This window comes from Caloenas nicobarica, chromosome 3 (genome assembly GCF_036013445.1).
Source record: "Caloenas nicobarica isolate bCalNic1 chromosome 3, bCalNic1.hap1, whole genome shotgun sequence".
Taxonomy (NCBI): Eukaryota; Metazoa; Chordata; class Aves; order Columbiformes; family Columbidae; genus Caloenas; species Caloenas nicobarica.
The window spans coordinates 66,629,211-66,646,854 of NC_088247.1; the positions used below are offsets into that span (position 1 = coordinate 66,629,211).

General features: G+C 39.5%; 1 non-coding gene across 1 annotated transcript; it reads right to left on the reverse strand.

The window, feature by feature from the left end:
- Positions 1–218: 218 nt before the first annotated feature.
- Positions 219–337, reverse strand: LOC135987827 (5S ribosomal RNA). Its single transcript, XR_010606062.1, has one exon. It is a non-coding gene; the product is annotated as a 5S ribosomal RNA (ribosomal RNA).
- Between the last annotated feature and the right edge of the window lie 17,307 nt (positions 338–17,644).

The following is a 17,644-nucleotide window of genomic DNA, read 5'->3' on the forward strand; positions in this document are numbered from 1 at the left end:
GGGAAAGAGAACCTCTCTTGACCTACTAACCACCCCCTTCTAATACACCCCAGGATGCCATTGGCCTTCTTGGCCACAAGGGCACAGTGCTGGCTCATGGTCATCCTGCTGTCCACCAGGACCCCCAGGTCCCTTTCCCCTACACTGCTCTCTAATAGCTCATTCCCCAACCTATACTGGAACCTGGAGTTGTTCCTGCCCGGATGTAAGACTCTATCAGCCTACAGCACCCGCTATTCCCACGAGGTCTCCCATCCAAGTACTAACCGGGCCCGACCCTGCTTAGCTTCCGAGATCAGACGAGATCGGGCATTCTCAGGGTGGTATCGCCGTAGGCCATGAGGAAATGAGTGCAGTTGCAGCAGTTTAAATCCCTTTGTGGAAACTGAGTTCTTTCGGCCCAGATTCTACTTCATAGTAACAGTATTGAGAGCAAAATTAAAGTTTAGTTTAGATTACTAAGAGACAAGCACTTGTAACTATCCCTGAATAGTTTAGAATAGAACAAACTATTTTGGGAAGGAACCTACAATGATAATCTAGTCCAACAGCCTGACCAGTTCAGGGCTGACCAAGTTACAGCCTGTTGTTAAAGATATTGTCCAAATGCCTCTTAAACACTGACAGGCTTGGGGCATCAACCGCCTCTCTAAGAAGCCTGTCCCAGTGTTTTGTCACCCTCTTTGTAAAGAAATGTTTCCTACGTCCAATCTAAACCTCCCCTGGAGCAGCTTTGAACCATAAAACACTGTGCTGAAACCATACCAGTAAGTCAGCAGCCTTGAAAGAGCAAAGCCAAAAATACTGCAGCAGCTGTCCAGTTGATCGTCTTGTACATATTCAAATCTGTGCAGATCTGGCATTTAGTACAAAAATAACTATTTCCCAGTCCATTCACAATTACATGTGGGAGTTGGGTAAACTTTGCAATGCGTGCTTGTAAATAAACCTCTCTACCTCTGGAGAGAAGCTTTCCTAATAAGTAATTAATTGAAGATTAAGTTCTACATCTTGAAAATATTACAATTTTGCAGGAGCTGGCTATTATCCACATCCTGTGCTACTTCCATGTTTGTCTCATTTGCTTAAGCAGTCACCATTTTGAATCCAAATCACAGTATGTGTTCTGGGATCGGTACCTTTTCTAACCTTATTATGCAATGGCAATTACCTTCTTGACTGTCACACAAGGAAAGTAAGTTGCATTTTTGAGTAGGGCCACTGAGCAAAAACTGCATGATCTCAGGATCGAAAGATAGTCTTGCTATTACAAATAGACTTTTCACTAACTTTGCTTTCCTTTGCACAGGGGTATTTCTCAGGCACCAGACATGTTGTTCTTTCTGTTTACTGCTCACAACTTTGCTTCTTGTATGTGACTTCTTGTTTGCGAATCTATTTCAAAATCATTCTCTATATCCCAAACACAACTGTTTTCTGTTACCTATTAGGCTGTAGTGTGTTTTGCTTTGTCCCTTGTTTCTGCTCTGTCTTTATTTTTCTTGAAGAAGCATGTTGGTCCATGGTTAAAAGAGGAGGATAGAACTGCCAAGGCCAGTGTTTTCCCTTTCCCCAGTGTAATATCTGAGTATTGTGCCTTTGCTTAATCTTTTTGTTTGTTTGTTTTAAAGTGTTCTTTTCCAAGCTCATCTGAAGTTCAAAACCATTGAACTACTCCTTTTATAACTGTCAAGGACTTGAAGGATAACTAACTTTTAGTTCTGGTAACCTGAGGACAATGATAAGCCGTTTCAAAGACTGTGTGTGCTTTTGTGTCTGTGACTGTGCAGGAAACTTCTATTCTGTCAATTCCAACACCATCTGCTTATCTGGAAAATAAAAAACAGCCCTCAAAAGTATTAAATGATGAAAACGCTTTGGATAAAAAAGGGTAAATGATGGATTCAGAGTACAGTCAGATCAGAATGTTTACTCTGAAGGGCTATCCTAGTGTTTGAAGTCCTAATCAAAGCTGATGTTACAATTTATGTCTAATGTCAGTGCAATATATGCACTGCAGTAATATATGAAAAAAAAAATCTGTACAACATTATATGACATATATTCCACTTTGATCTTAATAAGTAGGTAAGCAATAGGCATAGAGAATCCCTTCATAATAGATTCTGGGATGTACACTCATTTCTTAGCTTTTAATCTGGAAGACTGTCTTTGTTTTCTTGTAAAGGATTTTGAAGAGTGAAGCATCTCTGGATCACAATGGAAGACAGCCATCTAGAATGAGACAATATGATTAAATGACAGCAAAGGTTACTGTGTAATCAGAAGGCCTGTTCTCCTTATTTATATGAAATATTTTTTTTATGGAAAGCCAATTTTTTAACCTTTTTCAGTCCTTCTAGGCTAAATTAGGTTACCAGGTATTTACCTCTGCTCATCAAAGGCATTATTCAAAACAAACTTTATTTTCCCTCGGCAAAACTCCTTCTGTCCTACTCTGAGTTACCCCCTCATCCTATGGATCACTTTGAGATATTTCTTGCTTTGCCATTTTCATTTATCCCTAAAATTAATTTCCTTTTGTTTGTTGTTATGACTGGCGCTCTTTTGTGCTGTTCCTTCAGCATTTCTGCCTGATTTCCACTCACTTTCCATTTGTTATTCTTATCTGATGATTTCAGTGACCAGCTCTTGAATCAAACAATCAAACGTCTTTTGCTGTGTACCTAGAGATTTCTTCTTCTATTTGTTCGAAATTTCTCGAATATCTTCACTCTAAATGAATGCACTCATGACTCCCAGCTTCCTGCTTTACCCCAAATGTATTTCTTTGATGTATCCTTCAGTCTTACTTCAGCTAATGCTTTCTACAACTGTGTATGTAGAGCCTGTATGGTGAAATATAGTTAATGAAGTGTGGCAGTCCAGAGGAATGAGGAAACATTAAACTTGGGGCTTGTCTGAAGCTGTTTGTTCCAGCTGCATGTGACGGATTCAAGGCTAGAGAGAGGTAGCACTCACACTTTACAGCACAGGCCCATGTCATGAGTCCTTTCTCTGCCTCTGCATAGCAAGTGTGTGCATTGACATATTCTTCAGACTTGTTGCAGAGGTACAGAACAGCTGTGTATTCATGAACAGCATGTCTTCTTACTTTGAATGTGCATGGAAGGGTTCCCTTGCATGTGCATTTTATGACTGTGGCCCCTTCATATATCACTATCTGTATGAGACCCAGAGTCTGCGTAAGCCTCCAAAGGCAGCCTTCCTTTAGAGAAAGAAATTATGATGCCTGTAACCATTTCCTATGGAGTGCCATAACAGTTGAAACATCTCCCACAAGGCAGAAGACTAAGACGAAGTATCTTTCTCTGAAAAAGTCAAAACCCATTTCTCTTGCGTTCAGGAAAGCAGCCTATCTGCTGGCATGGATGAGGACAGAATCTGGTTTTCCTTTGAAAGCTCTTCTGGTAACATAACATTGTTGGAGACAGAGAGAACACAGTAAAAGAAGACTGTCGGCATCACATACCCCTCTGGCAGGGGAATTTTATGGGTGTTAGTCCCTGTTATGAAAATTTTCATCTTTTTATCCATTGACTGAGAAAAGAAATTCCCTTTCCCTGTCTTTTGAGGACTTAAAAGCCTTGGCTTTTGTTTATGCTTTACTTTTTACTGTTATGGCTAACTACATCGAAGTCCTCAGTCACTCCTGTATTAACTATAGCACCCAAAGGGAGAAATTGAAATAATTGAATCCAGTCAGTGAGTGCTTTTGGCACAGGGGTTGCCATAACATGGCAAGCAGACTGAGGAGGAGACCTGCAGGATTCAGCCGTTGCACAGCAAATGAAGGAGATGGTTTTGACCAAAAATTGTTAGCCTGAGTCTTGCATGTACTTCATAGGATACCCTTGGTGACAGTCCTCTGTGTGCAGACTGCAAATCTGTGGAACCATGGTGCAGTTTTCTTCCGACCTGCTTTCTGTGGAAATGGGATACAGGGGGCGGAATTATTGTGTAGTGGGATTTTGCCCAAGGACAGGATGAGAGTGCAACTGCGGCATGCATCCAGGCCCTGAAACCGGGAGGCACTCAACGGTCACAGCTGGAAATGAAGGAAGAGGACAGAGGGCTACAGCTGTGCCATGCTGCATTCATTTAAAAAACCTTAATTTTTAATTGAATGTAAATCCCAGCACATTTTGGTACTCAGCTTCTTATCATCTAATGACAGTTGTTTGAAGCGACAAATTGTTCTGGTCTGCTCTGACCCACAGGTCCTGTCTATATTCTCACACAGGACTTCAAAGCTGTTCATGCCTGTCTGCATTTCCCTTTTATAGACCATGCCTTAAATAGGTATGCAGTTGTGCAGTCAGTGGAAGCCCTCTCTTCTGGGGCTTTCAATATGCTTTTGTCACAGACAGTCAAGCAGCTGATGTTTGGTAATGTTGGCAAGAGGTTTTTCTCTCCCATTATGGCAGAACAGTGGCAAGTTTAAAAGCTGAGCTTGAGGCTCTGCTGAATAAAAGGCCTCGTTGGTGCCACAGCTAATAACTTTTCTATATGACTGTCTGTCATATAGCAGTCTGATGAATTCTCTCACTTTCTGTTGGCTTTGAGCATGGATGTTGGAAACACAGGCTTACAAATATTTCCAGATCCAAGTCAACAGCAGTAAATCTTCCACAAATGTGTTTACCTTGTTAAAAGGAGCTGTGCATGTTTCCAAGCTCCTGGAAAGCTATGTGCCCTTTTTCTCTGTGGATGTACAAAATGTTGCTCTGACTCTTACAGGTGGTTTTGGCTTCTCTTGCCATGAAATAGTAGTACATGCCTAAGCTCTCTGCTCACTGTAAAGCTTGTTCTTGGTGACTTATTGTCATCCCTCTCTCTTCCTGTGAGAGGTGGAAACTCGAAACAGCTGCAGCTTAGCCCTTGTGCTCTGTTACCCTCAGCAGCCCAGAATATTTGCTGTCATTCAGACCACATCACCTTGCACTTTACTTGTCTGGATATACATACAAACCGAACTCAGTTTTCGGAGAAGGAGAAATGGTAAACAAAAGAAATCAAATCGGGCTGCAAAGGCGGTTTTTGTTATGTCACTAGCAAAAGTTTATGGGAACAAGGTGAAAGGAACCACGTAACAGGTTTGTTTCCATGATCCATTCATACTGACTTTTTTTTTTTTGAGCCTTGGAGAAAGACCAGTCTAGCCTGTCCTTGAGCTGCAACTGTAATCACAGCTATAAATAACTGTTTAAAAATAATTCCAGGAAGATCTCACGTATTTGGAAAAGAAGAAAAATGCTCTTTTGCTCTTCTACCTTGCATGGGAGCATAATGGAAATACGAATAAGCAAGCAGTATACAACACTTCACCATGTTGATCTGAAAATCTCTGTGTTCATTGAGATGCTATGTCACCCAAAAGAAAATCTACTTTCACAAAAAAAGATAAATCTAAGAAATACAAAACTGAGGATAAATAGAGAATGCTCACCAAGATCTCCAAGTGTCCAAGGGAGACAGATACTTGTAATGTGCGATTCTGCACTAAGAATGAGAAAATCAGGGGACATAAAGCAGCAAGCAGGTGTTCTGCAATACCGAAAAGAAAGAATGAAATATGTTTATAACTTGGCTTCTTAGCCAAGTCAGAAAATAGATCCTGGCGATGGTGCATATCAATACTGATGAGGGAACTTCAGAGGATATCATAGCTCTTTTCAGAGAGGAAGAAAGGGTGGCCTTTTAAGGCGTATAATCTAGATTCACTGAGAAATCCATCCCTTTAATATGTCCTCCTCTTAATAAATAGTATTTATTAATAAATAACATTGGGACTTCAGATTTCTGGTGCTTCTTACCTATTTAAAAAAGACAAAAAACATAAGAAAACATTTGCATGATATTGATTTTTATAAATAAGACACTTTGACAGGTGTGAGGACTGACATACATTTACACATACTTTCACTTAGAGCATTGCCTTTTAAGTGAAATGACAAAGTAGGACACTCATGCAGTTGTAAATGAGATGAGGTTCCTATTTGACAAGGAATACAATGTGTATGGATTACTTTTGTATAAATACTTTTCATAGCTGTTTCATCTGGGTTGTTTATAAATTAATCAGATTTTACATAAAGACTCTAGGCCTCAGGTACTATGTGTTCTCTTATAAAGAGATTTCAGTAACAGATCTGGATCTCAAAAAAAGGAATTTGAAAATTTGCTGAAATTTCCTATCATAGTTGCAATTCAAGTGGAACTGTTTTTTTCTGTATTTACCAGTCAACCTTTGCTTCAAGTTGGCACCATACAGAGATCCTATAGAAGACACCTTCTCTTTTTCAGTGTTAAGATATCTACCTCTGGGTTGTTAACAATGGAGGCAAAGCCAGACTCTTGCAGGTTTATATTCAAAGGAAAAGAAGCAGTGGATACAACTTGGGACATAGGTTTTCTCATGTCTTTCCTTAAGAGTGGGATCCTTGGGTTTATTCAGAATACGACTGTAGATCTTGTGCAACCTGCTTTTCCTAGACTCACTATGAGCAGGAGATTGGGTTAAATGAGTAAAGGAGGTTCCCTTACAACCAGTATAGTTCTGTAGTTCCTAGTAAATGGTTAAAATATGAGAAAGTTACAATCATTTCCCTGAATCAAGTGGTGGAACTGCTTGTTAAATATTCTTTACCATCTGAAAATGTCCTCTGTATCAATGTATTAAAGCTTGCTTTTGAAAATAGCAAGTCATTAATTGCATGACAGTGTAACTTTCCAGTGTAACAGAAGAGTCAGTGACAGTTCTTTGTGAAAAGGAACAGTAATTAAAACATTTGTTTTTCTAGTTAAAGAATCTGAGAGTCACTGTAATGACTCTGACAAAATGTCTATCTAGCTCTGCATTATCCTGCTGAAAGTGGTAAATAACAAGAATATGAGAACAAGACAAGTGCTTGCTGGAGGCTAGAAGGATATCATGGCTTGATTCAGAAGCATTGTCTTAGAAGGTCTTTTCTTACACGTGTTCGGTCACTTTCTGAACTCATGTAAACTTTTAGCATTCACAGTTTCCTGGGCTGAGAAGCTCACAGCTTGTTGCACATTATGTGAAGAATAGCCCCCTTTTGGCTGTTTTGGACATGCTTTCTGAAATTTCAATTAATGGCCTCTAGTTTTGGTACTAGAAGAGACAGGGAAACACTGCCCTTCTCATAGCATGTGTGGTTTTACAGATCTCTGTTTTGTCTTCCTTATCAGTAATCTTTGTTCCAGGCTAAGGGGTTCTATATTATACATATGTGTGTGTGTGATGACTTGGGAAAGCTGGTGACCACAGCTGTGGGGTGGTATTGATGTCTACTCAGCAAAAGAAAGGCTGATGTGAGTAGACTTAATTCCCAGAAGTCAGAAACTGCCAATACTTGTGCATTTGTGTTTATTTTTTGAAGCCTGGTAGGAGGTATTATCCATCCCATAACCCTTCTAAACTTATTTCCTTGGGAGAGTATTAGCACAATCAACCATCTCTGAGGAAACATTGAATCCTCTGATGCTGTTTTCACCGTGGCGGTCTTTGCTCAAAAGCATCAAACAGGCTTGCCTGTAAGCAAAACAAATGCATGTTTATCATGAATTAAGGCATCAGAGTGAGAATTTAATCTATAGACTTAGCAAAAAAAAATCAAAAGTAAACATAAAATGAAGCTTTATGCTTACAAATAAAATACCTCTATAGCATTCCTAGTGTCTGTCAAAGTCTTTACTCCTCATCTGATCTGCCTTTTCTTTTTCTCATCCTTTGGTAGACCTTTTCCCCTCTGTCCTTTCCTTCTCCTGTGAAGTGCCTTAACATGAGTATCCCTCCAGTCGTGCAACGGGTACTGATCACATCTGGACTAAATCTTAAATCTCTTACCCCCATCCCAGTACTGTCTCTTTTATTTCTTACAACAGACCTTTTTTTTTTTTTTCCTTTTCTTTTCTTTTTTTTTTTTTTTTTTCCTACACATGATTCTTTTGCAGCAGCCATACTTAAGGACTGGGACTTCAGTTTAGATTTTTCTTTTTCTGTCCCTGCATGAGGAACGTGAGCAGCTAAAACATAATAATGAGTTGTGTAAATAAAGGGCATGCCAAATCTATTGATCCATTACAGCTTAGACTGCAGAAAGCTAAAATGTGAAGCACTGTGACTCCTGAAATGAACAGGAGCTTTCTAAAATATTTTTTCCTTATAGCAAAATATAATTGATTCTGTAACATTAGACTACATAGAAAATGTGTACCTTTCTCTGTAGATCATGCTTTTTTGGCATTGGATGCATGACTAAAAAGCCTGTCCTTTGGCAGATAATGGTGAAATCTGGATATTTTTTTTGGTCATTGAGCCAAAAACTTTGGTGTTTAGGAGCAAAGCAAATATAATATCTTGTGTTGGGTCAGGCTCCACTGGGAAGTGCCACAGGACAAGAGATACATAGCTGTTTATTTCTAGGTCACTTACTTCAATCTTATCCAGGTCAACACCACCTGAAATTTCCTGCAAATTGGTAGCTGGTTAGTTAAACATGAAATGAGTTGACATTGGCCCTACTACATTTTAATTTCTTTATTTTCCTTAATTTTTGAAGCTGAAATGACAGACATTACACAAATAAAAGCAACTGCTGGTATAAGTTTTGCTTCAATTGGAGGAGTGCCAATGTTTTATCACAGAAATCATTCCCTCAGCAAGCACTATTTACAAGATTGACCTTGCAGCCAGGTCTTAACTTCCCTGCAGAGATGGGAATTTTTTTAATTGTCTGGGTAAACAACTCCTAACTACAGGGTGAGACACCTGTCGACAAGGAAATTACTTTTTGCAAAGTGGATAGATAAGATCCCTAGCAGCTGCAAGTGTATACCCAGGGTAGGTGCCATCTATGGACCTAATGGACCACCATTTCATATGAAACCTCTTAGGGGCACAAACCTTGTGAATTCAAAGTTCTGCACCCTGTTTTCACAGTACAAAGCCTGGTTATTCTCAGAGCCCCCACTCCAACCAGTGTTTTCAAAACTTCAAGGTATCTGTCCTGTCTCCCAGCTTGGGCATGGTTTCCTTCAAACCCTATTTGCATTCATCAAAGGTTACCAAGCTGGTGGTATTTCAGATGAAATTTTGTTTCACTGGAAAATTTCTGACCAGCTGTTCTCCCTGCAACCTCTGTTTCTAATGCTGCCTCTGCGAAGCTCTAATCTCTCTGAAACTGAAGATCCCAGATGATGGATGAATACAAAATAGTGGAACTAATATGGTGCATGCTAATCTTCTTGGCTCAAAAACTTTAGTTTTTGATGTATCACATCCTCTAGCCATCATCTGATAACTGTCTATTTTTGCTAGCTATTTCAATTGTGAGCTCTTTCAGGCATAGAACTCTGCCCCATTTTTCATGTTCAGCACTTTTTAAAACTGTATAAAATAATAACTGCAGTTGTTACTCCCTTCCATGGAAGTCTTGTGACTAAAAGGAGAGAAAGTTCTGCTCTGGATTTGTGCTCCAACTCCAGCAGCACTCTGTGCCTTTCATCCAGGCATATCCCATTTACTCAGCCCTTATACAGATTAGTTTACAATAGAGGTAAGAGAATATTTATAACAAATAATTTTTGCTCTACATTTTTTTATTTCCCCAGGATCAGAAAAGCTCTGAACTGTTTCATTTAGTACAAACACAGTAGAAGTCTAATTATGAAAGAAGACTCTAATACATTGCAAATCTCTGCATTTAAAAAGTGGCTTAAAGTTTGAAGAATGTGTAGGAATTTCAAAAACTGCGTACATCAAGTCCTGTGGGTCAGGGTCCAAGCTGCTAGAGTAATGTGCCTATGCTGAGGACTGTAAATATATGCTGAGGCTTGTAAATATAGTTTATCTTCCTTAGAATAGAGTTCCAGGTCCCTGGAGCCAAACATATTTGAACTTCTAAGAAAGCAATGGCCAATGCTAGATGCTCGTGATTCAACAGAGGGTATTACAATGTTACTGCATTATAGCATGCAGAACAATTTATAGTACCCTGCAAGTCCATCCTTTTTCATAAAGAAATGGATCAAACCATGACGTATGGGAAATGTTGGAGAGGTACATGTGTCATCAATTGTGAAAAATTTGATCTGAAGTTGTTTTTTCCCCACTCACAGAGAACTTGAATAGGTATTTTCATGCTTCAAAATCCAGTAACCTGGCACTGACTGAGAGCAGAAATGCTGCAGAGTACTGCCTTGCATGCAGGACCCGCTATTGAGGAGAAACCACTATTTGGGGCAGAGAATGCCTGATTTGTCTTCATTGGCAGAGATAACATGTACTTTATTGGTACTGCCAGGCTATTTGATCAACTTTGTACAAATGAAAGGAGAAAGGATGGTGATGCCCTAGTTGTGAAGAGCTCATAGCATTTTTCAAGGTCTTGCTGTCTCTTTTGGGCTAAAAGCTAGCTTAGAAACTTGTGTCCTGGCCAGTGCACTGTTACAACATGGCTCAGCCTCAACCATGGTCTGGCCTGTCCTCACACAGGGAGGACCCTGTGGGCTAAGATACATATGAAGGTGTTGAAGCTGATCAAAGATCAGAAATTCAGATTTTACTTCTACTCTGGAGCGACTTCCATTGTTTCATTAAAAGGCAGATCATTAAGAACCAAATTGCCATAAAAAAATGTGAAAAGTCAGAAGAGAGCAAACCAAGTGTTTTTCACCATTTATTTTTCTTGAAACTATAAACTGGGCATTTTTATCTAAATTTATATGCGTGCCTTAAGCCAATATCAGGGTATTGCCCTGTAGAGTGCCAGACTAATTCAAACGTAGGACAGAAATTTAATAACTTGTTCTCTGCCACCCTCTATAGGCAATGCAATATACTGATTTGAATTTGGTGTAAGTCCCAACCTGTATGTATGTTCAAACATTTATTGGAAAGACTAAATTGTGACCTTCTTATTGATAAACACTCTGGTTAATAGTCCCATTGAAGTGAAGAACTTCACAGTGTAGCTGTGACCAAAGTGAGTCTGAGAAATTCCAGTGAAACACAAGTCAAGTCAGAAAAATAGATGCATTAAACAAAAAAGAAATCCTGCCTTCATCCTCATTTTCTCATTAGCAACTGATCATAATTTACTGTAATATATGTTGTTACCTTCCGGAAGAAAATGTGCATATTTCCTAAAGAATAAAGAAGTGCAATTAACATGCTTTGCAGAAGTATGATGTTGAAGTCAAAGACAAATACTTCAAATTATTAGGCCTCAACTCTTAACTTAATGAATAAAGCATAAATACAAGATGAGAAAGAATAACTCAATCTGCTGAAAATTGAGTCCTTGAGAACAAAAGGAAAAGATGCCACAGTGTAATGGGCACTGTTCTTTAAATATGAGTTGTTGCATTTATCAAACTAGCAGTGACATACGAAAGCATAAGGAAGATGCAGCTCTGATCATATTAGTAATGGGTGTAGTGTAAGTCATGAATACTTTCCTGCAAAAGAAATGTGGTAATTTTTTAATGAGTTTTTGAAAATTTAACTGCGTGCAGCTATTGTGTGCCTTTTCTTTTGCTGCTGTTCTGCTATCCTGAGGCGTTCAGCTTCACAAGAAAGACAGTAGGGAAACTTCAAACAACTAACCCATTGTCATTTCCAGGAGAAGCTGTTCGTCATTTCCAGGAGAAGCTCTTCCTCATTTCACAGCCAAATCCTGGAGGAAATAGCAGGGAAATGATGAACATATAGGTCTGTTGTTGGGATCCACACATGTTCAGGGTGGTGAGGAGGAAGGGGGTAAGAGGGGAAAAAAGACTTGTTACTGGGAATAAAAGAGAACAGGGAGTTACCATGAGGGAAGGAGAACAAATTTGATTGTCTGTTTTTAATACAGAGAAACTTCATATCTTTTTTCTATGAAAAGAAATATAATAACAAAACCTCATGTTAGTAATAATTCATGGTGCATTAAAAAGAATATCTGATCTCCAAGACAGGGAGCAGCTGTGTTCCGAGAATTATTTAAAAAGCTGAAATGGTCCTCCGTATCTGAGTAATGGTGCTATTTGTATTAAACACAATGTTCCATTGATATATGTTATTTAATTTTATGTTAAAAGTTTTGTGTGGTTATGATGAAGAGCCTAGGCATTTGTCTAGAGAAGGAAGAAATGACACTGTAGCAGATGAAAAGACGATTGTAACAATGTGCATATTACAGAGCTAAGAATAATTGATTATTCTGTTGCTGACAAAGCGGAGGTAGAAATCTTAAAATACTTTCTGTTGCTGTAAAAAAAAAAATCTTACTGGAATAGCAATCCCAAAAAGTCATGCTCTGCTTGAATATTTTCATCCTCTTGTTTTGGATGAAAATATTCAGTCCAACACCAGCAACGATGAAGGATCTCCTAGTGGAGGTGGAACACAGCGGAGAAGACAGTGAGGCCAAGAGATGACATTGAAAGACAGGTGGGGTGGTCAGTGGTGATTTATGGAAGTGAGGGAGCTTTGGAGAATCAGTGTGGAGATGACAGATAAGGGTATGGAAAGGAAAAGTCAATAAACTGTTTTCAGGGAAATTTCAAGGATTTGAGCGCATCTTTTCCTCTCATTGCTGCTTTTCCTTGAAAGACTATTACCCTCCCTTGGTATCTGCCTGACCTTACCCCCTGTGAGAAGCCCACTGTACCTCTTTTCAGCACTTGCCGCCCAGGGACAAAAGCAGGGAAGGACCCAAGGCTGCAGCTGGACAAGGTTGCCCCTTGCCAGGGAGAAGGCAGTGGGGCCAGGAGGTGCTGTGGGGGCCCAGGTGTCCTTGCTGGGGAAGAGCAACACGTGGGAAAATCCCTGCAGACCTCCAGCCCTTGGTGGAGCAGCAGACCCTGCAAGTACTGCTCGTGCAGGGTCTACAGCTTTGTCTGCCGCTGCCACGGGCCCTGCCAGCCTGCTGCCTGTCCCTTGGGTCACCCCAGTGCTCCCTGGGGAACCACCCCAGTGCCCAGCCAGCAGCTGACTACAGGTTTACTGAATTTTCACCTTTTTCTGAGTAATCACTGTCCAAACACTACATTGACCAAAATGCCCATTTGCAATTTGGCAACTCGGCTGCCGGACTGGATAATTTGTATCGGTTTTTCTGGCTCTGACAGGTTCTCAGTGTAAGGACAGGTCAGTTTTGTTTCCAGAGATACCATTCTAACTACTATTTCAACCTGTTTAATGCATCGTCTTCATTAGTTGACAGAGCATCAACATTTTTTATATTTTGTCTTGTAAAGCTAGGAAGTATTTTAAACTTCCCAGTTTTCTATTTTCCCCCTCTCAAAGAGGAGCTGGAAGAAACTCCTAAAGGCTTTTACCTTTATATCGACTTTTGTTCCTGTTGTCTATCTGCTGCTTACCATTAGTTTAACAAAATGAATATTGTTTTGTTTGTATGGAATTTTTTTCTCAAGTTCTTTCACTATTTACAGAAATGAATAGGTAACTTTCCAGTCACTTTTCTCTTAAATAGGAGGAAAAATCCATCTTTTATAGCCATAGAAAATGAGAATAAAGTAGCTGTGCAGAAAGTGTGGATTCTGCCCTGAAGACTGAGATTTTTCACTGAATCATACAGAATCCAAGAAGTGCTCCTGTAAGTTACCTATAAATTGCAGAGCTGAATCCAAGTTAAAAACTTTTAATTGCATAAACCAATAATGTACAAGATGCATTAACAAATTCTTAGGTCTAAGGCTTTGTGTTGTTGGTATATTGGATAATCCCAAACAAAATGAGTCCTTGATTTTCATGTGTACTGCATGGTAAACCTGGTCATGATACTGTCTTAAAAAGGACTTGCACATAGTTAAGGTTACTAGCATCAGTAACTTACCACTGTTACTTACCCAGATGAATGCAAGAGTAAAAGTGATAGGCAGGGAAGTTCTTTAAATCCATACAACTATATTTTTACGATTTTATAAGATTACATAAAGAATCAATTAGATGGTGATTGAATTAAATGGCATGCTTTGTTTGTATTCCTTATATTCTTCCACTGTGAAAGTCTATGAAGTTTAATTAGCTTATGAATTTTTTTCTTTGATTAAAAGCAGTTATTAGACAGGGTGAGAATTTAATTTTGTGAGTGTCATTTCCATTACTCATGTATAATTATTATAGGAATACTTAAGGTCAGAATAATTATGTTTTAAGAGATGATTTATTGCCTTGATTATATTTTCTTATAGCTAATAGATAATTTTTGTAAGTTGAATTTTTAAACATTTTAATTTCTGTATCTGAATGTATCAACTAAACAATTTAGAATGGTGTTATGTTGACTACTAATTAAAAAATACCTTGAAGTACACTTCCAGCTTAGCTATTTATGAGTCCTTTTATTCATTTCAAAAATATTGATAATGAACAGAGAGAGAAATAATTTTCCTGATATCAGATATGAGGTTTTTATTATCCCTAGTAGTTTCATTTTCATGGTAATTTTCAGTAATTTGCAGTCTTTGAATGTCTTTGGGGAAAGGCTAAATCATAAATATTCAGATTTGGATGAGTTAAGAAGAACCAAAATTCATAAATACTAAGCATTTACTCTCAAAAAAGCCGTCTTATTTCAGATATCTCAGAATGATAGCACCCAAAATCACCAAGATATAATTAAATGTTTGCTCTTATAGAGTTATGAAGATAGGAACTTATTTGCCTGGTGATGAATAAACTTTCAAAGTTTGAGAATTTTTGGTTTAACCTGAACAAACAAGAACTTGGTTGATAGCTGAGACCAAGATCAGTTCCAGTTATTTTATGGATGAATATTAGGAAGACTGCAGGCTCTGTCCTGCTGTTTCACAGGAACCTCAAGTATTCCGTGTCTGGTTTTAAGACAGGATTTTTCGTTTGTTTGTTTTTAGTGGAAATAGCTTTTACAGGATTGTAGACCCTAGGTGTATGAATTCCACCATCTTTTCCTTTGGGAGAAAAATAATACAACTGTACCCTTGGAAAAAATCAAGGGATAACTTTCAGAAATTTCTAAAGGACTTCTCATGTTACTTCAAATTACTTGCATAAATTTACTTTATTGTAGCATGATTTGTGTTACATATTTGTGCTCTAAGTGTAAGAATGACATGCAAGTATTAATATTATGTTTAGCAAACAGTAATTTGTGCATATGAGTCTTGGGGTTAACACATGAACCTAGTGACTGTGCTTGAAAACTTGTCTGCAGCTACATTTGGCTGGCAACCGGTCACTAGTGGTATTCCTCAGGGTTGAATTCTAGGGCTAATTCTGTTCAATTTAGTTAATGAAATGGTTGCAGGAGTTGAATGCACTGTTATCTATCCAAACTGTGAGGTCCTGTTGACTCTCTTGAGGGACAAGAGGGCTTGCAGAGGGATCTAGTTAGATTCTAGCACTGGGCAACGAACAATGGCATGACATTTAACAAGTTAAAATGCTGGATTCTGCACCTAGAATGGAGTAATGCCGGGCATAAGCATAAACTGGGAGAAGGGTGGCTGCAGAGCAGCCCTGCAGAAAGGGATCTGGGGGTGCCGGTTGGCAGCAGCTCAGTGTCAGTCAGCAGTGTGTGCCCTGGCAGCCAAGAGGGCAATCGCCATCTGAGGGCATCACACACAGCGTCACCAGCCTGTCAGGAATGGTGGTTATCCTGCTGTATTCAGTGTTGGTGCTGTCTCACCTTGAGTACTGTGTGCAGTTCTGGGCCCCACAATTTAAGAAGGATGAGAAGGTCCTTCAATGCATCCAGAGGAGGGCAACAAAGCGGGTGACAGGTCTGGAAGGAATGTCCTATGAGGAGCAGCTAAGGACTTTGGGCTTGTCTACTTCAGAGAAAAGGAGGCTAAGGGGTGACCTCACAGCTCCCTACAGCTTCCTGAGGAGAGGAAGGGGAGAGGGAGGTGCTGAGCTCTTCTCACTGGTATCCAGTGACAGGACACATGGGAATGGTTCAAAGCTGCACCAGCAGAGGTTTAGACTGGACATTAGGAAGCTTTTCTTTACTAAGAGGGTGGTCAGATGCTGGAGCAGGCTTCCTGGAGAGGTGGTTGATGCACCAAGCCTGTCAGTGTTTAAGAGGCATTTGGACAGTGCCCTTAAAAACATCGTGTAATTTCTGGTCAGCCTTGACTTGGTCAGGGCTTGGTCAGACTGTTGGACTAGATGATCGTTGTAGATCCCTTCCAACTGAAAATATTCTGTTCTATTCTATTACAGGTAAGCAGAAAGGTGTAATAGCTGAAAGTCAGCTAAATGATCTCACCTTTTTTTTTAAGGCTTTAATACCACCAAGGACTTTTCTTTTGCATCCGTCTGCATTCAATCAAATTTTAAAAAGTGGAATCGTAAGATCTGTGTACAAAATTTTATGTACAGAAGTGCGTATGTCCATACTCCACAATGTGTACAGATGTTGTACCTACATTCACAAATTATGTAAAAGAATACAAAAATGATATTTTTGGCTGCTCATACACTGGGTTATGTGATTTGCACTGAAATAACAATTACTATTCTGTAGAGACAGGCTTTTTACCTTTATCAAGCAACATGATTCTCTGTAGCTTCCATCTTTAGTTACATTTTTCCTTTTCTTCTCTGTGAAGAACCTTCCAGGAGCAAAGTAATATATGTTACCATTTCTTCCTATATTGTTAGAGTGTATTGATCCTTCCTGAAAACCATCACAGGTAGCAGTGCTGATGTGTTGACTTTTATTGCTTTCTTATTCCATCCTTATCTTCCATCTGCCCTACTAGAATTGTACCAGGTGCAATCATTATTTTACCATATAACAGAGCAAATAATTACAGGCTTCCTTGCAGAATTTACTGTGTAAGGAAATTACTACTACAGCCTGGCCTGGGGCTAGATGAATCAATGTAATTAGCTTTATCCACTGCTCTTTTCAGAAATCTTTCTTAGTCTGGCTGTCAACAGATTTTAATCTGAGAATATTTCATAAACTGTAGATTATGTGGACTGTCTTCACCCTTATGAAATGATTATGGCATAAAGTAGGCTTGGGTTGGAAACTGGAATTCAATACCACCCTGAAAGCCCAGCTAAAGGAAACAATTTTGCAAATAAATGCTTGGCAGTTACTAGTATGTGAGTTCACACATCAAAGCTTTCAGTAAGACTTCGACATTGCCTCCACTCTTGGGTGTAATAGCATCTTTGGTGTTTTCAATTTTATCCTCTCAGGGGCATGCATGCAAGAGAAACACTGCTAACTCTATTTTAATGCCAGCACAGTGTTTCTTGCTGTAAGAAGCACTAGCTGGTCATTGCACCGAAGCTGCAGGAGAAGAAAGGGAGAGGAGCTCAAGTTTAGCTGTGTTTGGAGCTTGCTGTGCTTTGTTGCTGCCCAAGGAGGCTGACGATCTCCATATCTTCTGACCTGTCCTTTGCAAGGAACCAAAATGTAAAGATCTCCAAGTGCACTGGTGTGTAGGTACAGCATCCTGCAGTGCTGAATGAAAACTTCAGCCCGTCCCAAACCTACCGTGGTACACCATGTGAGGGCAGGAGCCCTGCGTCTTGGCAGAACCAGCTGGCTCAGGGCTGAGGGGAGGCACCAGCTCTGCTGCTTGTTCC